This window comes from Delphinus delphis, chromosome 4 (genome assembly GCF_949987515.2).
Source record: "Delphinus delphis chromosome 4, mDelDel1.2, whole genome shotgun sequence".
Lineage (NCBI taxonomy): Eukaryota > Metazoa > Chordata > Mammalia > Artiodactyla > Delphinidae > Delphinus > Delphinus delphis.
In genome coordinates, this window is record NC_082686.1 from 88,009,318 (window position 1) to 88,034,625 (window position 25,308).

Genomic DNA, 25,308 nt, shown 5'->3' on the forward strand with positions numbered 1-25,308 from the left:
TTAGGTTAAGTCACCCAGGGAGTGAGTGTTGAAAGAGAAAAGTAGAGGTAGGAGAGATGAGGAATAAACAAAGGATACTGAGAAAAAGAACACCAGAAGAGCATGATGTTCTGAACCAGGTGAAGAAAGGAGGAGGGAGGGATGAGATCAACTGTGTCAAATGCTTCTCAAATGGAAATAAAGTGAGGCCTGAGCACTGATGTTTTGATCTAACAAATAGAGGTTTTGTAAACTTGATGAAAACAGTTGGTGGAGTTATGTGGGCAAAAGTCTAATGGAAGTGAATTTAAAAAAGAAAGGAAAGAGAAGAACTGGAGAGGGTGAATACAGGCAGATGTTAAAAGGAACTTTATGGTAAAGAAAGGCAGAAAAGTAAGGCAGTTCCTGTAGGGAGGTGGACTCAAGGAAGGATTCTTGAAGGATGGCAGAACAGTAGCTTGCCTTTAGGCTGATTAGGTAAAGATTCTGTGGAGAAGAAAAATTTAATGATGCAGTGTTTGAGCACTACTTTGGGTGGGCATGGAATCTAGTGCACAGCTGAAGGGTTTGGCTGCCCATAGGAGATCAGACAGTTCATCTGTAATAAGAGGAGGGAAATCCAGACTTAGGAACACAGATGCTGAGTCAGTGTGATGGTGGGAGCTTGAAGGAGTTCTTTTATTGTTGCTTCTGTTTTTTATTGAAGTAGGAATTAAGATCATGAGCTGAGAGTGAAGATGCAGGAGTAGTGGCTGGAGATATGAGAAATAATAAAATATGAAATAGAAGAATATTATACTTGGCAATAGACTAGGGAAACCTAATATGCTTGCCCTTAGACCCACTTGAGGTTTTTGGTCGTGAATACAAAGTGAGACAGTTTTCCATTGTTGTGTGTTTGTATCCAACTATTTTCAATGGCATGTGTAGAAGTGCAGAATAAGTGGAGAGCTGACTTTAACCAGGCTTGAGATTTTGCTAAGTCTGATGAAGTATGAGAGGGCAGGGGGATTGAGGATGCATGCAAGGGAATGGTGAAAAATAATGGGTTGTGGACTTTAAGTTGGTTAAGAGAGAAGGGGAAATAAGGACAGGAAGGAGGCAAGAAACAATGAAAGGTCAGTATGACCAATGGATTGTAGATCTCGGTGCCACCAATGGCTTTTGGCAAGGTACCAGAGGAAATGAGCTAAAGAGACAGGAGGTGGTGGTCAGACAGTGGGATGCTTCAAATTTAGATTATGGGTTGCAGATTTTGGTAAGGACTTGCCTGGGAGTGTGACCCTGGGAGTGAGTGGCTGAGATAGGAAGGTGGACATCCTTGAAGGAGAGGAGTTTCAGAAACTGAAAGGGCAGGGTTTTGGGACACTCATCAATGTTAATATTGCTAAGAATTTAAAGAATTCTCCAAACATAAGTGAAGATATGGAAAACAGTAGTTTAGAATACACTATCAGCTTCCTCAGCATGTAGAAATCAAATGTTCACTATGGTATGTTATTATGGGTATATGAAATCATGCCACCAGTGTTAGCACATGTGCATGTCAGGTGCCTCTCCTCTACACTTGGATAAGTAACCTCTGTGTTCATTGAGGCTAGCAGTTACACTGCAGTCATTATTTTACTTATCTGTTTCTCTAACCCAACTACAACCTCTTTAAGGACAAAGACAATATCAGTATTCACAGTAGCCTCAGAGGCCGGCACAGTGGCTGTATAGGTGCTCAATAGCTATTTGTTATGTGCAGCATAGAGTGGTTAAGAACACTGATTCTAAAGTCTGACACAGCTGTGTTCTAATCCCAGTTGCCTCTTATTGGCTATATATCCCTGGAGGAGACACTTAAACCCATTTCCTCACCTGTAAAATGGGGATAGCAATAACACTTCTTTATAGGGATGTGGAAAAGAGTTAATAAGGTAAGGCTTTACATGTAAAGTGCTCAGTATAGTCCTGGTGTGTAGATAATTCTTAGTAAATTTTAACTACTGATACATGAAAGCAATAAAACTTTATGTTTGGGATATTTCCTGAGTGACACAATTCCACATCACCTAGCACTGTGCGACAGTCCTTCAGAGAAAAAGGGTATTGGGAGCAGGCTGACTCTGGTCCCCAGTGACCCAGTAACATGCACATTGAGAGATGATAAAAGAATGATTCTGTTTTTTGTTAGTAGAACAGACTTCATGAGATCTCTTGGCCAAAAGTGTGTGCTCCTTTGAACATGTGGCTCATGAAATGCAGTGTCTCTGTCTCCATAGCTACCCAGTGAGTTGAAGTCGTGTTGCCAGCTCCTGCCTCTGTGTTGTCAGTGATTACATTATTATCTCACATGTTGAGTAAACCAGAGCATGCAGATATGATAAATGCTCATTTATAAGCACAGAAGCTACTGTTTCACAAAGGTACACATAACTGTTCCTAGGCTCTTGGTTTTCAGGGAAACAAGGACAGACACAGAACAGGGTGAAGTGGACTAAAACATACAGTTTCTCATGCAGTGTAGCCTTTTTCTGCTCCTCGTTAAGCCCTGCATTTTTTGATTGACCAGAAAACTGTGCTGTGGGTCATCAATTTCACTTTCAGTCTGTATTCTATATTTTCTCCCTAAGCTCAGAGCTTGCTGCTCTGAGACACTGAGGGCTGAGATAATGAGTCTGGACCATTCATTTTCTCTGCCTAGCAGATGGGAGCACCTGTCAGGTGTGGGCAGCTCGCCTCTCTAGAGGTTGGGCAGTGGTGGTATAATCAGACCCTCTTTCTCTTTCTAAATGCCACAAGGTTGCACAATTAAGGGAGAGTCATAACATCTATGTCAACCCTCAAAGCAACTGAAAATGCTTCTTATATTTTATGGAATTTTAGTGGGGTTACTCTGAATTGGAAACTTTAATCACAGAGTTTTCTTTCAGTAGGCTTAAATGTTTTTGAGAAACAATACGGGCATTTTGACTCTGCTAGATCTCTTTAGATCTCTACAGGTTCAAACAAACATCAGCCATGTGCTCTGTTTCCTTGTAGGCTGTTTGTTTGCGTGTGTGTGTGTGTGTGTGTGTGTGCACTTCCAGGAGTCAATTCTTTTAATATGGGCATCAGATTGAATCTGAAAATGCTTTCTATTCCATTGTTACCTGTTATACTCTCTCCAACCTCTCCTACACGCAGGTCTCCCAGGACAAGGAAGCAATCTCCTTTGTGCACATTCCTTGAGCACCTTGAGCACTCTTTCAGGAAGAATGAGTCAGAAGACCTAGATTTTAGCCACAGAGCAGTTACCACCAAGTGGGTGACCTTTGGCAAATCACATCACCTCCCCAAGCCTCAGCTTCCTACTTAACAGGATCAGCAAATTAGCTACTTTACAGTGGAAGCAATACAGTAGAGAGATTAAACTTTTTGGCTAGAAGTCAGATGATCTGGTTCAAATCTTGGATTTAAAACTTAAGAACTATATGGCATTGGTTCTCAATTTCATCACCTGTAAAATGGGGATAATAATTTTATTTACTTTATAAGGTTTGAGACGTTTTTGTATATCCCTCCCATGAGTTGAACAATGGGCCACAATCTTGGTAGGTTTACTCAGCTAATTTTAAATCCACCTAACATCAATACAATAAAGACTTTAGAACACTGGCATGTACCACTAAAAATGTTAGTTGTTGTTGTTATCATTATACCTCTAAGGAATCTTCTAGTTTAAAAATTTTCCTTTATTTTATTTAATGTCACTCACTTCTTTTTTTTTTTTTTTTTAACATCTTTATTGGGGTATAATTGCTTTACAATGGTGTATTAGTTTCTGCTTTATAACAAAGTGAATCAGTCATACATAAACATATGTTCCCATATGTCTTCCCTGTTGCGTCTCCCTCCCTCCCACCCTCCCCATCCCACCCCTCCAGGCTGTCACAAAGCACCGAGCCAATATCCCTGTGCCATGCGGCTGCTTCCCACTAGCTATCTACCTTACTGCGTTTGTTAGTGTGTATATGCCCATGACTCTCTCTCGCCCTGTCACAGCTCACCCTTCCCCCTCCCCATAACCTCAAGTCCGTTCTCTAAGAGGTCTGCGTCTTTATTCCTGCTTTAGTCCCCGCTCCCTTCTGGAAGTTCTTTGACTGTCACCACTAGTGTTGATATGCAGTGTGTAGAGCCCAGGGGTGCTGTTAGACATCCTACCGTGCACAGCACAGCCCTTTTCCCCACCAACAGAGAATTACTCTGCCCTTGAGAATTCCAAGGGGAGGGAGAAGGAGTTTAAAGGCTGCTTTGAGAATCTCTTGGAGATTTATTTTCTTTTTCTTTGCCAGATTAGTGTGTATTGGCAATAGTGATGCTTCTGGCTCCGTGTGTGGGGATGGAGGAGGGTGGATGCCCATTTCATACTTAACTTTCCAGTGGGAAAGCTAGCTTCATTCTTCCTCAAATTAACAATTTTTTTTTTTCTAATCTAAAAAATCAGCAAAAATCTACTCTGGCCACCTACAAATAAAACTTTTCTTGGTTGTACTGCTTTCTTGCCCTTATCTCTGTGGTTTGCTGCCTCTTCATCCTTTACCCTCTGCTTGGGATATTGCCTCCCTCTACTGCTCATCCCCTTTGTCTTCTGTATTAAAATCCTACTCATCCTCTAAGTAGGAAAGGACTCATGCATGACCCCTTCCATGATGCTTTTCCAAATCATCCAAGTGTTTCTTTTTTTACCGCTGACTCCCAGAGACCTATGATTTTATGTCTCATAATGTATCTCATATCCTGTCTTGTATTATAGGTGTTAATATTCTTGCATAATCACTCATCCTCAATGATGAGACCCTGGAAGGCAGGAATTGCCTCTCATTCATCTCTGAATTGTGTAGAATTTTGCACACAGTGAGGACTCAGCTACATTTGTTGAATTACAATACTGTCCCCATGACTAAACTCCACCCCGCATGGTCACTGCAGTCGCCCATGACATCCCTGGCTTGAACTAGGATTCCTCTTTTAATGTTCTTTGTTATTACCTTCACAACCTCCACGCTCTTCCCCCTCCTTCCCTCCTCTCCTCTCTTTTTTCTTTGTTGAAGGTTAATTATTTTCATTGAGGAAAGCTGCTATGATACACTTCCCTTATCTGTTGTCTTCTGTTAACAACATGCAGCTATTTTAGGAGCGCAACAAAAGGTGGCAGCTGCTTTATAAAATAAGAAGCAGTCTGAAGTCCCCTGTGGGTCACGTGCCCATCCATTTTCCTTTTTTGTTTGAAAGAGGTTTTTCCTACAAGCCTGTGTGATTTCCTTTTTTCCTACGACACCACCCACCCAATTCACTACACCAGTCATTAAGGATTTTCATTTTATTTTTGCCTTGGCTTTAATTTTCTGTTTGATTTAGATTCCTCCCCTATTCCTCCTTTCCTCACATGAAAATCAGGAGAAAGAGAAAAAACCCACTAAGCTATGTAAATGTCTTTTTATGAATTGGGCCTCTTGAGAGGAGAGCTTCATTACTAAGGAAAAATGAACCTTCTGCCCCTGTGATTTGGTAACGGAAATGTGCCATTTTATAAAGTCTTAAGCATTGAAAAAATCACATAATATATAAACTGTTTAATGTTATAATCACTTGCTATTGAAGAATAGAAGGCATGGACAATTGCAGTAAGTTACTAAAAGCAATAATAGCTTTATTTTTAGTGCTGATGAATTGAATTAAGTTTGGGTCAGGTCATAAGTGTGCAAAATGTCCACACATATGTATGTAGGAGTTGTGGTTCATGTGCACACACTTGAACAATTCTATTAGATCAATGCACAGATTCGTAACTTTAGGACCTCATAGTAATGAGATTCATTATTTCAGGTCTCTAAAGAACTTGTGAACTTAGCCCCCTGACACTTCTCCTTCCCTACCCCCATCTCACCTCACTTCTTCCAGGGTTATAATTTTAAAGATAATCACATCTTGTGTTCCTTTAAAAACGTCTATTGATTCTCCATTATGCGCAGAATGGGCTCCAAAACCCCTTAGTGTGGCAGAAAAAACTCTTATACACCACCCCTATCTATCTCTAGACTTCATCTCCTGCTCCTGTATCCAATACACATTTTACTCCAGCTATGGCAAACCTCTTTCTCTTCTTTGAAGACGCTGTGGACTCTTCTGTGCCTTTGACCCTCTGAACAACAACTTCCCATTTCCTCTTGACATGCCTTCACACTTCCTTCTGTGACACGATAAATGTGAAAAGGACTAGCAGAGGGCTTGGTGCAGAGCAAGGGCTTAGTAAATACACATTGAGTGAACGAATAGACAACTGCGTTTGCAAATTCAAAGGAAGACCTTTGTTTTCTAAATGGGTTATGTTATGGTTGTTTATAAGTCAGCTGACCCCAGCATGACTAATATTGTAATATTGTGTAATACTGATTTTATACGAAAGCAGATATATTCTTTGCTTCCTTAAAAGCTCCCAGGGGCAAAAGAGGACCCTTCTTTCTTGATAATCCTCACAGTAATTATTTCCCAGGAGGCTACTGCTCTGTCAGCCTGGGGGACCAGAAACACTGGGGAAGGGAGAGGAACGGAAGTTTGGGCAGGAAAGTTGATATTCAGGAGTGAGGCTTTGGGGGCAGAGGCCTGGAATGGTAGAGGTTCTGACAGAGGTTTGTATCTAGTTTTCCAGAGCTGCCATAACGAAGTACCACAGATGGGGTGGCTTAAACAATTATGAGAAATTTACTTTCTTACAATTCTGGAAGCTAGAAGCCTGAAATCAAGGTGTTGGCAGGGCTTTTTCTTTTAAGGTCTCTCTCCTTGTCTTGTAGATAGTCATCTTCTAAGTGTCTTCACATCTTCCCTCTGTGTGTGTCTGTGCCCTAATTTCCTCATATTACAGGGATGCCAGTCAGATTGGATTAGGGCCCACCCAAATGACCTTATTTTAGTGTAATTATCTCTTTAAAGATCCTGTTTTCAAATACAGTCACATTCTGAGGTACTGGGGGGTTAGAACTTCAGCATATAAATTTTGGGGAGGACACAATTCAGCCCATGACAGGGTGGTAGTGGGGATAGCAGTGGACAGCAGTGGGTGCTCACAGGAGGGCAGGGGTTATGCCTTGCCTCAGCATTCCTCACAGTACCTTCCTCCTGGTGTTTTGGAACTGAGTGACAGTCTCCACTTAGCAGTGAAATAAGATTCTGATTATTATTACATTATGAAATAATACACTATTTCAACATGTATTGATACATAAGCTTTCCCTGGCAGCCTTTTTTCATGTGATTTATGTTGACATTCTCATTTAAATAACTGCTGAGAATACTGACTATGATCAAGGAGTGAAGCCTTCTCTTGTGCAGCCCTCCTGTGAGTTGAGCAAAGGACCATGACTTTTAGGTAGGTTTACTTAGCTAATTTTAAATCCACCTAACTATGTTGCCATGCAGGCCACATTTCTCTGCAAAAATGTTTCATTTACATGTTTATTTCACTAAAGGTCTCCATGAAATTTTCATTTACATGTTTATGGTCAACCTGATTCCTAAGAAAAATTCCTGTAAGACTTTGGTGGGGGTCTTACAATGCAGACACAGTATGTCTCTAGTTTCATCTCCACTTACCCCTTCCATGACCTTGTTGCAAATGCAAGTACTGTGGATCTGGCTTGTCTGACTTGTTCTCAGTGAACCATGCCGGTGCCTCGTAATTACCATTCTCTAGTATCCACAAGCCACATTTTAAGTAATCCTTCTGGAACAGTGACATCTACTTCCCTGGTCTACAGCTCCTTGAGGACACATGAACATTGACGTTGAATAGACAAGTAGGGCTAAAATGTAGAGGTCTACACAGCTGCCCCCTGGGCAGTGGGATTAGCTGGAGTCATACTAGAAATTGTGCCAGGACAGCTCAGATCTGAGACCGATGACTCATGTGGTCACAGTCTTGCTATTTATTATTCTTCTGACATTATATTACATATTTATGTATTTATTTATATGTACTCTCACTCTAGAAGCCAAACTCCCTGAGGGCAAGAACTTTGCCTGTCTGGTTTGCTGCTCTATTGCTAGCAATCAGATTAAGTTCCTGATACTAAGCAAGTCATTTAGATACTTTGAAGCTAAAATTGCTCATAGTCAAATGATAATACCAATATTTGTTCTGCCTAACCTCAAGGTCATTGAGAACATTTAATGAGATGTAAAGGCAGCTTTACATTTATAATTTATAAACTGTAAAGTGGCTTGTAAAGATAAGATAGGCAGCTATATGAGTATGTGGTTTTGACTGACAGGAAACAAGATAAGGAGACATATATAATAAAGGTCTTTAATGTCACACAAGGTGTTCAGACTTGATGAAGTACAGATCAAAACTTTAAAGGAATCAATTCACTTCCTGGGTTGCCAGCTCACAGCTCAGCTTTTTTTTTTTTAAACAAATGTTGAATTTGATTAGAGAAATCTAAAATAAAATAGCTCTAGCTATATTAGAAAGCACAAATTGTTGAATTTGCAGGTGGCATATGAACCCATCTTCTCTTGTTAATAAACTCTTTCAAAGGTGGGTCTTCCCTCTCAGATGAGTCCTTTTATAATGCCCTTAGGTGAAACTTGAAAGGTTGCTGAGAATTCCTTGAAGCTCTTTGTTTAAATAATCACATGAAAATATCCCTCTTAAACTCCTCTGTCAGCAGACAATTGCCACAAAGCAGAATGAATTTTACACCTTTTGGGAGTCCATTAATTTACTTTCAGTGGCATTAAGTAATGAGGACTCTTATAGGCAAGGTCACAGTTCCATTTTATATCAAACTATCCTTTCTCATGTATGATACATGAAGCACATTTCTTGCTCAGGGCAAAATGTTTTATTAAAATTATTTCCTTTGTTCTTTTGTGTAGATTGTCCTTTGTGACAATAAAGATCGTCTGCGTGACATATCTCTTTAGGACAGCCATTGTATAATTATACTAATAGAGCTTAATCTAATGCTACATTAATTTTCTTCCATTATTTTCTCCAAGAAGGATACCACTATTGTTTACATGATAATGCAATTTCTTTCTTTCTTTTTTTTTCTTTTAACTGTGGGAGATTTATATTAAGGGCAGTGGAGGACATAAACTTCAGGGTATGGGGAGTCCTTTCTTAATCCTCTGGGTACAGAGGATCCCTGATAGTTAACAGCAAACAGACCGATCTTTGTATTCTACCTCTCCACCTCACTGCCATGATTCTGTTATTCAGCCATTCTTGATGAAAGGGAAAAAAAACACATCCTTCAGCAAACAGGAGTATATGGCTGGGTTGTCTGACATCAGAGCAATCCCCTCTGTCACTTGGACTTGGGTTTTTACAGGCGTTCATCCAGACTACTGTAAAAGCCTCTCAATCGGTCTCTTGCTTGTCTCTGCTCACTTGAATCCATCCTTCCCTCTGTTGTCTGAGAGATCTTCCTAAAATACCAATCTGATTATGTCATCCATTCTTTACTCCCATTAAAGTTCCCCAACTCCTTAGTGTGACATATAAAGTTCTCCATACCCTATCTTCCGAGTGGCTTTCCAAACTTGACCCTCCTCCCATACTGCTAGCATTCCCAGATGCCCATAGGGAAAGCCCAAATGTACTTTCTCTCTGAAAGTCCTGTGTTGACAGTTAAAGTGTTATACAAAGTGAGGTAATACTGTTGTCTTTCAATTCACTGATGCCACTTTTGGTATGAGCTAGGTCCCTAGAGAGCAATTATGTTAAATTCACTTTCTAATAATATGAATGACTTAAGGAGTGAAAAATAATCAGTCTTTAATTTGTACTTTGTGAAACTTACAGTGAGGTTCATGGTAGCTCTAAGTCAGAAAGAAGTCATTTGGAGATGAGATCAGCAATGTCTTCATGTTTCAGGAGGTGGCAGCTTAAGAATTAATAAAGAAACTGACATCATCTAGAAAATATTAGGGGGAATTTTCTTGAAGGCAAGTGTGGTGGGGTGATTAAGAGCATGGGATCTGAATTTACAATGTCTTAGATTCACACAGAACACTCATTTATACGTGTAAGCTAACGTATTACAGTAATGACTCTCAAGGAATCATGCCTCTTGTGTGCATAGCCTTGTTGAGTTCTATCCCATATTGACCCTAGGCTTGGAACATCAGCAATGTGACATAAAAAACGGTTTGAAGACTGCTTACTCATTGAGGCTTGCCTTTGTGGCTGCTCACTGAGAACCCTCTCGTTACTAAGTGAAGAAGTCTGGGCTAGCCTCCTTGAAGATGAGAGACCACATGGACCACATGGAGAGAGGCCCTGCTGTCCTAGCCCTCCTAGATATATATATAAGTGAGCCCAGCCAACACTGCACGGGGCAGAGGTGAACCATCTCAGCGGAGCCCAGCCAAATCACTGACCCAAAGAACTAGGAACAAATAATTACTGTTTTTAAACCACTATATTTTGAGGTGGTGTTATACACAGTAATACCTACCTGATATGCTGGAAGACCAAGTTACTTTTTTTTTTTTCTTGTGGATTTGTTTTTATTTTTATTGGGCTATAGGGGATGGGTTGGGAAATATCTCAGCAAGTTATGCCCCACTAGGGACATGTCCATTCTGATTTTCCTGGGACAGCTTTTGGAGCTTTTTTTTTTTTCTTGGAGCTGCTGCTCTTGCTGGCAGCAGCCTCTTCAGGTCCTCTGCTGAGTGGCTCCTCCTTGGAAGAGGATTTCCTCTTTTTCTTGGAGACACTCTTGTTTCCTGGCTCTTCAGGGTCACTAACTGGTTCCTCTTTGGGGAAAGATTCTTCCTCTTGGGAAGACTTCCACTGCCAGCTGTCTGTTCAATATCACTTACTAACCAGATCCTCCTTGCAAAAAGGTTTCTTTTTCTTGGGTTTGGAGAAGGAGACAGATGGGTTTTCCATTGTCCTGAAGAGCCTCCTGGGGCTTCTGCTTCTTCTTCTTTTTGGGTCTTTTCATCTGTCTCCTCACATTCCTCCAGAGTACTACTGTTGTTTTCTGAAGAAGCCAGGGCAGTTGCAGCCAGCTGTTTCTTTTCCTTCTTCAAGCGTTTCTTCTCCTGTTTCTCCAGCTTCCTAGTAATCTCAGCAGCTGCTTCCTCTGCCTGAAACGTTGCCTCCTTCATGACATCCAGATTCTTTCATGGAATCTCTCCAGTCTTATAGAAGGATAGCCACAAGCAGTGTCTGCTTGTACACTATAGAAGCAGAGTAGAGTGGTTGCAACAGAGGCTGTATAGCCCACAAAGCTTAAAATATTTAGTGTCTGGTTCTTTATAGAAAAAGATGGCTAACCCCTGATATAGAGCTCTGTAAGTTCATGATACCTCGGGGGGACAATGTAATGCTGTTAGAGGGAGATGGAAGGATCTGTCTGAGGAATCAGGTTATTATAATGGATCTCATGGAGGCCTCAGTATAGGGAGTGCAAGATGCTGGGTCAGGCACTATATATAGGAGGCAACAGGGCCTAATGACAAGTGAGCAGGTTTTGGAGTCTTGGCCCTGCCAGTTACTACCTCTGTGGCCCTGAGCAATCATTTTAACCTCTCTGAGCCTTGGTTTGCTCATCTGTAAAATGGGATTCATCGAACCAGCTCATGGCTTCTATTAGAGAATTAGTGATTATGTAAGAAAGATACTTAACACTTAACCTGCTACAGAGTAGATAATAACTGTGGTATGGTCTATGTGTCCCCACCCCCCAAGTTCATATGTTGAAATCTAATCCCTAACGTGATGATATCAGAAAGTGGGGCATTTGGGAGGTGGTTAGGTCGTGAGGGCTCTACCCTTAAGCTTGGGATTAGTCCATCCATTGCCTAAGCCTGACACCAGTGACATCCTTTCTGTCACTATAGATTAGCTCTATAAAATTCTCAAATGTTATGTAAGTGAAATCTTACTGAATGTAATCTTTTTAGTGTGGCTATTTTCACTCACAATCATTTTGCAGTCCATCAAGTTATTGTTTGTGTTCGTTATGCATACATTTTTCTTGTTGAATAGTATTCCATTTCATGGATATACATAAATTTGGTTTTTATCTGTTGTTGGACATTTAGTTTGTTTCCAGTTTTTGTATATTACAAAAAGTGTCTATGAGCATTCATGTGCAATTCTTTGGTCAGGGATGTGCTTTCATTTCTCTTGAGTAAATACTTAACAATGGAATAGCAGATATACATGAAACTTTTTAAGAAACTGTTAAGATTATTCCCTGAATAGCTGTATTTTACATTCCCACAAGTAGTGTATCAAAGTTCTACTTGTTCCACATCCTCACAAACATTTACTATGGTCAGTCTTTTTAATTTTAGTCATTTTAGTGAGAGTGTGTTGGTATCTTATGGTGTTTTTAATTTACATTTACCTGAAGACTAAAGAGGTTGAGCATCTTTATCTGTGCTTATTTGTCATCTGTACGTCTTCTTTTTTTGAAATATCTGTTTAAATAGCTTGTTACTTTTAGATCTGGTTATTTGCATTCTTATAAACTTGTAAAGTTCTTTTTATACTCTGGGTACAAATCCTTTGTCCAGTATAGCTTCTGCAAATGTTTTGTCTCAATCTAACCCTGGCCTTTCTTTTGAGAACAACAATATTTGAAGAACAATTTGTTTTTATTTGAATGAACCAAATTTAATGGTCTATTTATTTTGTTTTTTATAGTATAGTTTAAAAAACTTTGCCAAACTCAAGGTCTCTAACTTTTCCCTATGATTTCTTTTAGAAGTTTTATAGTTTCAGATTTCACATTTATTTCTGTAATTCATTTTGAGTAATTTTTAAATAATGTGACATAACAATTAAAGTTTACATTAAAAATAAAAAAAGATTGGGATTAATGCCCTTATCAAAGAGGCTGTGGAGATTTCCCTAGACACTTCTGCCATGTGAGGACACAACAAGTCTGCAGCCCAGAAGAGGGCCCTCCCTTGACCATTGCTGGCACCCTGATCTCAGACTGCCAGCCTCTCCAACTGAGGGAAATAACTTTTTGTTGTTTATAAGCCACCCAGTCTATGATATTTTGTTATAGTAGCTTGAACGGACTAAGAAACTATTACTACTGTGTTGGCCAAGAAGAGAGAGTTTTGTCAGCTGCGAGAGACTCGGCTGCTAGAATTTACAAGCTTTTATTACACTCAGAGTCAAGTGGGTAGCTGTTCCCTGGTTCTACGCTGTCCTTCTTGGGAAAGGGCCCTGGTGGTAAAAGTTCAGAACCCAAGACAGAAGTCTTATTACAGTGATAGGGAATGTCCATAATAATAAAAATAATGGTGATTTAATTGAGTGCCCACCATTGTCAGCTGCTTTACTAAGCATTTTGCACATATTATTATTTTCTTTTTTTGGCCTCAGTTTTATTGAGAAATAATTGACATACATCACTATGTATGTTTAAGGCATACAGCATGTTCGTTTGATGTATATATATACTGTGAATAATTGACCTACATCACAGGAGGTTCAGCAAATATCCATCTTCTCATATAGATACAATAAAAAAGAAAAGAAGAAAGAAAAAAGAAAAAAAATTCTCTTTGTGATAACACTTAGAATTTACTTGCAACAACTTGCCTATCTATCATACATCAGTGTTAGCTATAGTCATCATGTTATACACTACATCCCTAGTACTTATTTACCTTATAACTGGCGGTTTGTATCTTTTGACCACCTTCCTGCAATTCTCCCTCCCCCAACCCTCTGCCACTGGTAACCACAAGTCTGATCCCTTTCTCTATGAGTTTGGATTGTTTTTTGTTTTTGTTTCGTAGATCTCACATATAAATGAGATCATACAGTATTTGTCTTTCTCTGTCTGACTTATTTCACTTAGTATAATGGCTTCAGGGTCCATCCATGTTGTTGTAAATGGTAGGATATCCTTGTCTTTTATGGCTGAATAATTTCTTTATCCATTCATCCATCAATGAATACATAGGTTGTTTCCATGTCTTGGCTATTGTAAATTATGCTGCTATGAACATGGGGTGCAGGTATCTCTTCAAGTTAGTGTTTTTGTTTCCTTTGGATATATTCCCAGAAGTGGAATTGCTGAATCATATGGTAATTCTATTTTTAATTTTTTGAAGATCCTCCATACTGTATTCCATAGTGACTGCACCAATTTACAATCCCACTAACAGTGCACAAGCATTCCCTTTTCTCCATATCCACAGCAGAGTTTGTTAATTCTTGCCTTTTTGATGATAGACATTCTAACAGGTGTGAGGTGATATCTCATTGTGCTTTTAATTTGTATTTCCTAATGACTAGTGATATTGAGCATCTTTTCATGTACCTGTTGGCCTTTTGTATATCTTCTTTGAAGACATGTCTCTTCAGATCCCATACCCATTTTTAATTGGGTTGTTGTTATTATTTGCTCTTGAATTGTGTCAGTTTATTATATATTTTGAATATTAACTCCTTATCAGGTATTTGGTTTTCAAATATTTTTTCCCATTCCGGGATTTTTTTCATTTTGTATTTGGTTTCTTTTGTTGTGCAGAAGCTTTTTAGTTTGATGTAGTCCCACTTGCTTATTTTCAATTTTGTTGCTTGTCCTTTAGGTGTCATATCCAAAAAATCACTACCAAGACCTATGTCAAGGAAATTTATTCCTATGTTTTCTTCTAGAAGTTTCATAGTTTCAGGTCTTACATTTAAGTCTTGAATGCATTTTGAGTTACTTTTTGTGAGTGGTATAAGATATAGATCCAGTTTCATTCTTTCATATGTGAATATCCAATTATCCCAGCACTATTTATTGAAGAGACTGTCTTTTGTATTGTTTTTCTGTTCTCTATTTCATTTATTTCTGCTCTAATCTTTATTAGTTACTTTCTATTGCTAATTTTGGGCTCAGTTTGTTCTTATTTTTCCAGTTCCTTAAGGCATAGAGTTAGGTTGTTTATTTCGGATTTTTCTTGCTTCTTAATATAGGCACTTATTGCTGTGAATTTCCCTCTTAAGACTGCTTTTGCTGCATCCCATATGTTTTGGCATGCTGTATTTCCGTTTTCATCTGTCTCAAAAAACTTTTTATTTCTCTTTTAATTTCTTCTTTGATCCACTGGTTGTTTAGGAGAGTGTTGTTTAATTTCCACATGTTTGTGAAATTTCTAGTTTTCTTCTTGTTGTGGATTTCTAGTTTCGTGCCATTGTGGTCAGAGAAGATATTTGGTATGATTTCAGTCTTCTTGAATTTGCTAAGACTTATTCTGTGGCCTAACATATAATCTATCTTAGAAAATGTTTCATGTGTGCTTGAGAAGAATGTTTCTGCTGTTGTTGGATAAAGTGTTCTCTGTGTGTCCGTTAGGTCCATTGGTCTATAGTGTGGTTCAGATCTGCTGTTTCCTTTTTGATTCTCTGTTAGATGATCTATCTATTGTTGAGAATGGTGTGTTAAAGTTCTCAACCATTATTGTATTATTGTTTTTTTCTCCTTTTAGCTCTGTTTTTGCCTTAATATATTTAGATGCTCTGCTGTTGGGTGCATAAATATTTATAATTGTTATATATTCTTGATATATTGACCCTTTATTATTATATAATGACCTTCTTTGTCTTTTTTTAAATCAGTTTTAGTTTAGAGTACATTTTGTCTGATATAAGTATAGCTACCCCTGCTTTGTTTTTTTTTTTTTTTTGATTACCATTTGCTTGAAAGGTCTTTTTCCATCCCTTCACTCTCAGTCTATGAATATCTTTAAGGCTAAAATGACTCTCCTGTGGGCAGTGTATTGTTGGATCTGGTTTTAATACACATTCAGTCATTCTATGTTTTGTAATTGGAGAATTTAATCCATTATCCATTTAAAGTAATTATTGATAGGTAAGGATTTACTATTGCCATTTTGTTAATTGTTCTGGTTGTTGTATAGATTCATTGCTCTTTGTTCCTTATCCTGCTGTCTTTTTTGCGTGTGTTTTGATGTCTTGTGGTATCAGTATGCTTTGACTTCTTTACTGTGTTCTTCTTGTAATTACTACAGGATTTTCCCTTGTGGTTACCATGAGGCTTACATAAAATATCTTAAACTTATAAAACACTATTTTAAACTGATAACTTAACTTCAGTAGAATTTATAAACTTTTCCTTCTCCTCCCCCTCACATTTTAGCTAATTGCTGTTATAATTTACATGTTTTTAAAAAATATTATGTAACTAATAACATATTATTGCAGTTATGATTACTTCTGCTGTGTTCTTTTTTTTTAACTTTTAAACTAGATTTGTAAGTGAATTATACACCACTATTACTATATTGCAGAATCTAACTATGACTATATACTTACCCTTGCCAGTGAGATTTATGTTACCTTTTAATGTTTTTTATAATATTAATTAGTGTTCTTTTACTTTCTTTCAAAGAACTCCATTTAGCATTCCTTGTAATGTAGGTCTGGTGGTAACGAGCTCCCTCAGCCTTTGTTTGCTTGGGAAAGTTTTTATTCCTGCATCCTTTCTGAAGGACAGCTTCACTGGGTATGGAATTCTTGGTTGACAGTTATTTTCTTTCAATATTTTGATTACGCCATTTAATTCTTTCGTGGACTGAAAAATTTCTGTTGAGAATTCTCTGATAGTTGTATGGGGGTTCCCTTTTATGTAACTTCTCTCTTTTCTCTGGCTGCTCCTAAAATTCTTATTTTGTCCTTGACTTTTGACAATTTAATTATAATGTGTCTCAATGTAGTCTTATTTGGGTTCAGCCTATTTGTGATCTTTTGGGTCTTGTGTATCTGGATGTCCATTTCTCTCTCCAGGTTTGGGAAGTTTTCAGCCATTATTGTTTTAAATATACTTCCTGTTCCTTTCTCTTTCTCTTTTCCTTCTGGAATTCCCATAATGTGAATCTTGTTTCTTTGCATTGTGACCCATAATTCCCATAGTCTTCCTTTACTCTTTTTCACTCTTTTTTCTTTTTGCTCCTTTGAGTAATTTCTAATTCCTATCCCCCAGGTCACTGATTGTTTCTTTTACATTTTCATATCTACTTTTGAAACCCTCTATTAAATTCTTCAGTTCAGTTATTGTATTTTTCAACTCCAGGATTTCTGTTTTTTTTGTTTTTGTTTTCTGTTTGTTTTTGATGGTTGCTCTTTTCTTGTCAAACTTTCATTTTGTTCATGCATTGTTTTCCTGATTTCATTTAGTTGTCTGTGTTTTATTGTAGTTTACTAAACTTCCTTAAGAGGATTATTCTAAATTTTTTGTCTAACAGTTCATAGATCATTTCTTTAGGGTCAGTTAGTGGAGCTTTATTAGTTTCTTTGGTGGTGTCATATTTACCTGATTTTTTGTGATCCTTAATTCCTTACATTAGTATCTGTGCATTTGATAAATGGGGCTCCTCTTCCAGACTTTGCACATTTGCTTTGGCAGAGACAGTTCTTCACCAGTCAGTTCAGTTTGGGTTACTGTGTGTGTCTGTTGGTAATGTCCTTGGGCAGGTGGGACCTGCTATTATGGTCTATTTTGAGGGGAGGCAACTGTTTGAACTCTGAGGACAGGGATGCGGGGAGTGTGCCTCTGGCTGAGAGGAGTTGGATAGGATTGCTGGCTTGGTTCCCTACCCAAGTTAGGATGGACAATGGGCTCTGCAGCTGTCTGGATTCTCTGGTCAGGCTCTACTAGATGGCTGGGACTGGGTACCATATTCAGTAGCAGTTGGGGTATGAATCAGCTTCCCTGCCCTGGCAGGGCAGCAGGACAGGACCCAGGTTCTGTACAGCTAGCTCATTGTTTGGGGAACCAAATTAGACCTGAATGTGCACTGAATTCCCGGTCAGGTGAGGCCACTGATTTTGCTCTGCAGATGGGGGAAGCCATGGACTGTGCTCTCTGTTCAAGTGCCACTGTATGTAGGGCTGTTGAATGTGCTACACAGTTTCCTGTGTGTTCTGGTTAGGGTCCCTGGTCAAACAGGCTGAAGGCTGTATTCAGCAATGAGTGGGGCTACAAATTCCCTGCCTGGGCACAGCAGGGAAACAACTCTAAAGCCTGTAAAGCTCTTTGTTGTCTTAACTCAAGCTGACCCACACCCCAGGTTCCCTGGTTGAACAGGGCCACTGGCTTTTCTTTGCAAACTATAAGCTTTCCTGCCTTTCTCTTGTCTTTAAAACCACTTGGCTGCACAGCTTCTGGGAGCTGCCACCAGCCCTTCTGGTCAGATGGGGCCTGAAGACATTCTTCACAGCGGTGGGACTATATCTCAGCTCCTCTGCCAGGGCACGAAGGGGAGGGGCTGCTCTAGGCTGCTCTCCGTTTCCAATAGGCTCTTTGGTTGGGAAAGTTTCCAGGAGCTACATTAAGCCTTGGCTATGAATTAATCCTGTGCATAGCATGTGAACCCTCCACGCTTGGTACTGGCTTTGCTCTGGAGGCAGTCAACTCTGCCTGACCACCTGCTGGCTGGAGCACCACTGGGCCACACAGCTTCTAGGACTTCCCACCAGCCCTTCTGGTCATAAGGGGCCAGAAGACATTCTCCACAGTGGATGGGGCTGTGTCTCAGCTTCTTTGCCTGGACATGAGCAAACCAGGCTCTAGGGCTGGCAAAACTCCTCATTTGAGGATCTGAATAAGGCAGATCAGCATCCTGCCAAGTTCCCGGGTCAGAGTGTGCCCCGGATTTGGTTCTGCAGATGAGCAGAGTCACCGATTGGGATCACTACTTGGGCACTGCAGGTGTGAACTCAGTCTGCCAAGATCCCTGTGTTGTTTGTTGCAAGCCCCTCCCCACTTCTCCGTCACAGTCAGATTCCCAGAGATTGAGCCTGAAGATTCTTTGCAATCCCTATGGTGTAAAATCAGAGTAGGGGCTCCCACAAAGTGACCCCAATGCTGGTTGTCCCCCTGAGTTCTCTTTTCCCACTGGAGGAACCAGAGGCTCAGGGGAGATCTCTCCATGTGGTGCTGTGCTGGCCTGGGGGAGGAACAATTCAGTCAATGTGTAGCTGCTTCTCTTACCCTTCTATTATAGTCTCTCTTGGTCTCTGCGGTGCAGGGGGGTGCTACACCCTCCCCCGTGTTGAGGTTTCTCTCGGTGGTGTCTTGTTCTTGAATAGTTGTTAGTTGTTCTTCTTGTGATAGGGAGTGAAGGTGGGGATGATCTACTTTGCCATATTGGTGACATCACTATATTATTTTGTTTAGTCTTCTCTACAAACTCTGTAGTACAGGTACTATTTTCTTCACGTAAGAAAGGAGAAAACTGAGGCTCAGTAAAATAAGTGACAGAACTGGATCAAGACTCAGAACTCTCTGATTCAAAAGCTATGCTCATTCTCATGGCCATAAGGCTCTCATGTAGGCTAGAAGGAAGGCTGTAGCTTGGTAAGAGACTAGTGCCAGACCTGCTGGAACCCTAGCTAATTGATGGAAACATCAATTCCAGGCTCCATCCACTGCTCAGAAGGGGTCTCCTAAAAATACAACCAGACTTACTCATGACAGGAAATTGTGTGAGACTTAAATTGTACGTTGGATAATAACGGTAATGATAATGATGATAGCAGCAGCTACGATTTATATAGTGCTATGATGGGCCATGTGCTGCATCCACTGTCTCAGTTAATTAACATAACTTCCCTATGAAATAGGAATTACTCATTCCAACAGAAGTTGAGTAGCTCGCTCACAAAGCCCATGTGGATCTGAGTGTGCAGATCAGCTGAGCTATGGAACCTAGGGACTGACCAACTTGGGACCACATATTGGCTCTGATATTAGCTAACTGGGTGAGCTTAGACAAATTATGTTCCTCTAAGTTTCAATTTCTTTACTATAAACAAAGGGAGTTTCATCATATAATGTCTCATGAATATCCTAGATCTAAGGTTTCAAGATTCTGTGAAATTTACATCAAACAACTAATATTGCTATTTGGAGAAATTTAAACTTTTAAGAATGATAGTTTTTAGGAACATGTTGAGGGCTTTAACTTTCAGAGTTCATAATATTCATCCAAATATTTAAATCTGAGGGACCTCCATGTCTAAGAGTGGGTTTATTCTTCACAGATGCTTTGCCCGGCTGGCAACCTGAGGATTTAGAACATTCTGCCTTGAAATCAAATTGCATAATATTATGCTTCTGTGATTTTCACCTGGCAGTTGTCACATTGGATCTGGCCTCCATTCTGGAAACATGCACAGAATTACAGCGTTAATGCTTCACGGATTAACTGACTTCGCTCTTTGAAATGTTAAAAACACCTTTAGCTCATTGCTTTGCAAAGCTCCGTTAGCAGGAAGAGGGACCAGAAGGAAATATGTGACTTCTGAGTGCCCTTCACTGCAGTATTGGATTTCTGTTGAGGCCCAAGCTCATGCGTCTGCCTGAAGAAGTAACTTGGTATTCACAGTGGTCTGATGGGGTGGGAGCTGTCTTCCAGGCATGATTCCTGTTCACTCAGCACTGTGCATGCCAGACTTAGTGAGGGCATCCTAATTCAGGACGATAACATTCTGGGCATACCATAAGCCTTTGGTGTAGTTGTCTGAACAGGCCTTTAAGTTTATCATTATTTTGAGCATCATTTACTGAGTAATATACTATGTGCACACTATGGTACTAGCTATAGGAGGCTTGGGGTGAAGCAACAAAAGCAGGAGGCATGGCCCTCTGGGCTTTCCTTTCATTGTCTGGCATACATTCCATTTAGATTGGGAGGTAACCAACCATACATCAGTTAATCAGGGAAGAAACTCAGCTTTTAAACCATTGCCAGAGAAAAGGGTAGAAGGTTATAAAAAGGGGATGACTTCGTCCTGATTCAATAATAAAGGTCTACTTATTACTTATGAACAGATGGCTTTGACTAAACTCCTCAGGGATAAAAAGACTAGCAGCTTACTGGTGATATTATGAGGAAAACCTGTTTCTTCAAGTGCACACTTTGGAAGTTTGAGAAATGGGCTGGAAAAATGACATCTTTTTGACAAGATCTTAAGTTTTGAAGCCAGTGATGACTGTTTCTCCTCCCATCCTCTTATTTTTCTTCTCTTGCTTTCCTTGTTTTGCTTTCCTGGACTATTTCCATGTACGATTGGGTTCTAAAGTACCAGTTCCAAGACAAAAGTAATGGTAAAAAGAGGCCAGGCCAAGGTCAGAAACTTGGGAAAGTATAGAACAAAATGTTAATTATGAGCAAAAGCATAGCTGATGACAGGCCACTATCACAATGGCAGCCTTCATGCATTGCTGGAAAGCTTGCTATGTGCTAAGTTACCTCATTTTAAAGTGGACTCCTGTGAAGTAGGTATAGCTATCTCCATTTTATGGTGAAAACACAAGGCTTAGAGAGATGATATAGCTTGACCAGTGTCACATAGGGGCAGAGGTGGGGTTTGTTCCCAGGTAAGTCAACCTCCAAAGGTAAAGCCATAGGCTGAGAGCAAGAGACCTTGAACCCAAGCTGAAGTGACTGAGGACTAGCAACTAAAACAACACTTGTGTCATCTTACAAAGGCTGCAGAGCAATTAGACGGGAGCCCTGGGAGCCTGGAAAAATGAATTCAGAGGCCTGTCATATGTGGTGTGGGGCCTTTTTGGGGGGCAGCATAACAGGAGGGAAGGTATGTAGGCTCTGGAATCAGTAGGTGCCTCACCACTTCTTGGCTGTGTGGCCTTGGGCAAGTTGCTTCCACCCTGTGAGTCTTATTTTTTGCATTTTGCAGGGATGGAGTGACAGCTGAGGGACTGAGAGACTGAGAGCATCTGGCAGGCAAGCAGAGGGCCAGCACACAGTAGATGCTCAGCCAGTGCAAACTATGAGAGGCCCAGTTTGCATTTGGGTTTCACTGAGTACCTTAGTTTTTCTTCAGCTGTGCCTGCTTCTTGTCTCTGTTACTTCAAGGATGGCACGTTTTAATCATTTTCGTATATGCTATTTAAGCTTCACACATGAGACTTAGAGTATTGGCTGAGTTGAGTACAGCATTCCTCAAGATGGTTGTGAGAACACACTGTCCCCTTTTCTGTTAGACTGATTAACACATTCTTGACATATGCTATAATGCCATTATTCAGATGAATTCTCAGGTGATCATTTCCACTTTATTGAAATATCATTTCAGTTCACCATTTATTAGCATTAATGCTTATTAACCTACTAGAGAAATGAACTTGCCTGTTCCTGGAGAACCAATTCTGAAACTCTTAACTTCCATTTCTGCTGGAGTTTATTTGTCAGAAATAGTTTCATACACGTTTAGTAGACTATGGAGATGTCTCAGAAGAAATTATACAGAGATTCCCATTTATATTAATGTAATATAATTGAGGTCTTAGTTGGCACTTTTCTAGATCATGTTTACATGTAAGCCTACTTTTATCATGTTTGTAGTATATTTACATGTCTGGATATGAGACGATTGTTGCCATTTTCAAAAAGATAACAATATGCCTTTTGCGGCCTCCTTTATGGAGAATGTGCCAGTCCCACTTGGTTTCATTACTGTTCCATCTCCTGTTAAAGGGACTGACAGCTGCCGGGATGCAGACCTGTTTTCCCTGTAAAGAAAGTGAATTCTGATGGCAGGTTGTAAAATTCAAGAAGTCTGGGCTCCTGTGCTTTACAAAAATAACTTTCCAGCATGGGGCTGTGGGGAAAGTCTCAGAGGACTGAGGCACCTGCCTCTGAAGTGTGCTTTCTGGGACTGAGGGCCTAGCAGGGCATTCTTAGCTGATGCTGCCTCGATCCCAGGGCCTGAACCCTCCTTGCCTCTCTGGAAACCCCACTCCTTGGGCCAGTAAAGAACAGCGCTGTGACCTATTCTGTGGGCTGTCTTTTTTCCCAAATTTTTTATCTGTCTTGTTCTATCTTTTCTTGAGAATAATCTTTAGAAAACACTGCAGAAGCTCAAAGGAAAATCAACCAAGGGAGGATCTCTACTTGCCCTTGTAGGTGTGTAATTCTTTTCCAATTACTTTAAAACGCTTTCCCTTTCAATTTCTCAACACTCCATGTTGACTAGAGCCGTTTTGTGTTATTTCTCATTCCACTGTCTACTTATTGTGGATAAAACTCTGAGATCATTCCGCATCAGCAGTTTGTCATTGAATTTCTCACCTATGGTTTGAAGCTGCCTTACACCACTTGAAGACTGGATTTGGATATATTCTTATTTACACAGTGCTATAACATTTATGAGAGAATTAAAATTAATACTCAAGCGTACATTCTTAGTTTGTCCAAGATTCTCTTTTTCATGGAAGGGGGTATTTAAATATAATACAGTTTACTAAGACTCACAGAGAGAGAGTTAACATTTTACTGAACATTATGCTAAGCACATTATATACTACTTTATCTTATTTAATTCTTATAACTGCTCTCTGAGGTAGAAACCATTATGTTCCTTGTGTTGCAAATGAGGAAACTGAGGCTTAGAGAGCCTGAGATTACACAGCAAAGAAGTGGCAGAGCCAAACATTGAAACTATTCAGGTTGAACATAGAGCCTACCCTTTAAACAAGTATTCTATACCATCTTTCAACAAGAACAGTAATAAAGCTTCACTTTGCCTTTTGCTGATTGAAGTATCTTTGCCTCTACGGTTTTCCTCAACAAAATGCTCAACATTTAAAAAAACAAAACAGTGAAAGCAAATAGCAAAAATCTGAGCTTTTCTTTTTTAAAAGTCCAATTGCTGGTCTATAGTTTAAAGTCATGCCCCAAGAAATGTCGTATATGTAAAAGCATTTTAAAAAGTATAAATTGTTCATTTTCACTATTTTTTGTTGTCTTTCTATATCTATTGATTTTTGTTATTAACTTTATTGTTTTTTTTCTTCTTATTTCTTTGGGCTTGCTCTATTGTTCCTTTGAGTTAAATGTTCAGTTCAAATTTTTGGTCCTTCTTATTTTGTGATAAATATATTCAAAACTATAAATTTTCCTATAAATACTATTTCAGCAGAATCCTGCCTATGTTGATGTGAGATGCTTTTCTGCCCTTCAGTTTAAAATATTTTATAAGTGTGCATAAATAAGACCATTGAAAAGACAAACAAGAGATATCAACCTATGGCAAAACTAATTTTATAAAAAGATGAAAATACTTGAAGTTCAAAATGAAAGAAGGAAAATTATCACAGCAAATATAAATTTATAATAAATAAAAAGAATTTAGTGAATCACTGCATGCCAATAAGATCAAATGAAGGGAAATGGATACCTTTCTGGAAATGTATAAAATTCTAAAATTGGCCTAAGCAGAAGGAGACGTGGCTAGATCCATAACCTATAGCCTCCACATTCAGCATATTCCACAGATGAGAACCAAGCTTACAAGAAAGATGTAGTTTCTAACTTATGGAAGTGTTTTTAGGAAATAGAAATAAAAGGGAAAATTGTCTAACTAATCTCATAGATTATCTCAGATTTTACAGATGATGTTAGGAGAATTGGCTCATTATAATGAAAAAAAAGTTGAATCCTTACCTCATATCATATGTAAAAACACATCTATTTGAAATAATTTCCAAAAGCAGATAGTAAAAATATAAAAGTAATAGAAGGCAATGTTTGAGAATACACAGATATTCTCTGTTTATTTTTAGGTGGGGAAGAATGTCTTGAACAAGGCCAGAGCTTAAAACATAAAGGGCAAAGCTGAAAGATTTAATTACATTGAAATGGATTATGGTCAATGAATATAGTCCACATGCAAAATTATCAGAAGATGACAAACCAAGAGCAGTGATTTGCAAAGTGTAAAACAGACAAAGAGTAGTAACATCTAAACCATATAGGTAATTACAAATCAGTAAGAAATGGGAGGAAACCTCATAGAAGTATGGGCAGTGGTATTTAAAAGATGGAATATGTGCCATGAACTGAGGGATATAATTAACCTAATAATAATATTAAGATATGAGCAATATCACAATTATTTAGAGAAATGCAAATTTAAAAAGCAATGAAATACTACTCTATAACCATCAGATGACATAAATATTAGTACATCAAATAATGCCATACCTTGGCAAGGATATGGGGGATTGGAAAATGATACAGCAATCCATCTGTGACATTAAGTGTGTAAAATCTGATGCTTGGTTATGTGTACACACCAAAAAACTCTTTAGCAGATTCGTAAGGATATATGTGTGATGATATTTATTTGTCAAATTGCTTATAGCGGCAAGGAAGGAAAGCAACTCAGGTGCCCACCGCTAGGGGAACAGATACTGTAAATAAAATGTGATCTGTGCATACTCTGGAATACTAAGCAGCACTTGGTAATAAGTTAGGTTTATGTGAAGACAGGAATACTTC

General features: G+C 39.2%; 1 protein-coding gene and 1 pseudogene across 1 annotated transcript in view; both read right to left on the reverse strand.

Annotated features, from left to right (window-relative positions):
- The window catches only part of LOC132424195 (calcium-activated potassium channel subunit beta-2), a 248,767-nt gene that overhangs the window by 121,379 nt on the left and 102,080 nt on the right, over positions 1-25,308 (reverse strand). The gene's annotated exons all lie outside the window — the stretch shown is intronic.
- On the reverse strand, positions 10,580-11,127 carry LOC132424428 (nucleolar protein 56 pseudogene; annotated as a pseudogene).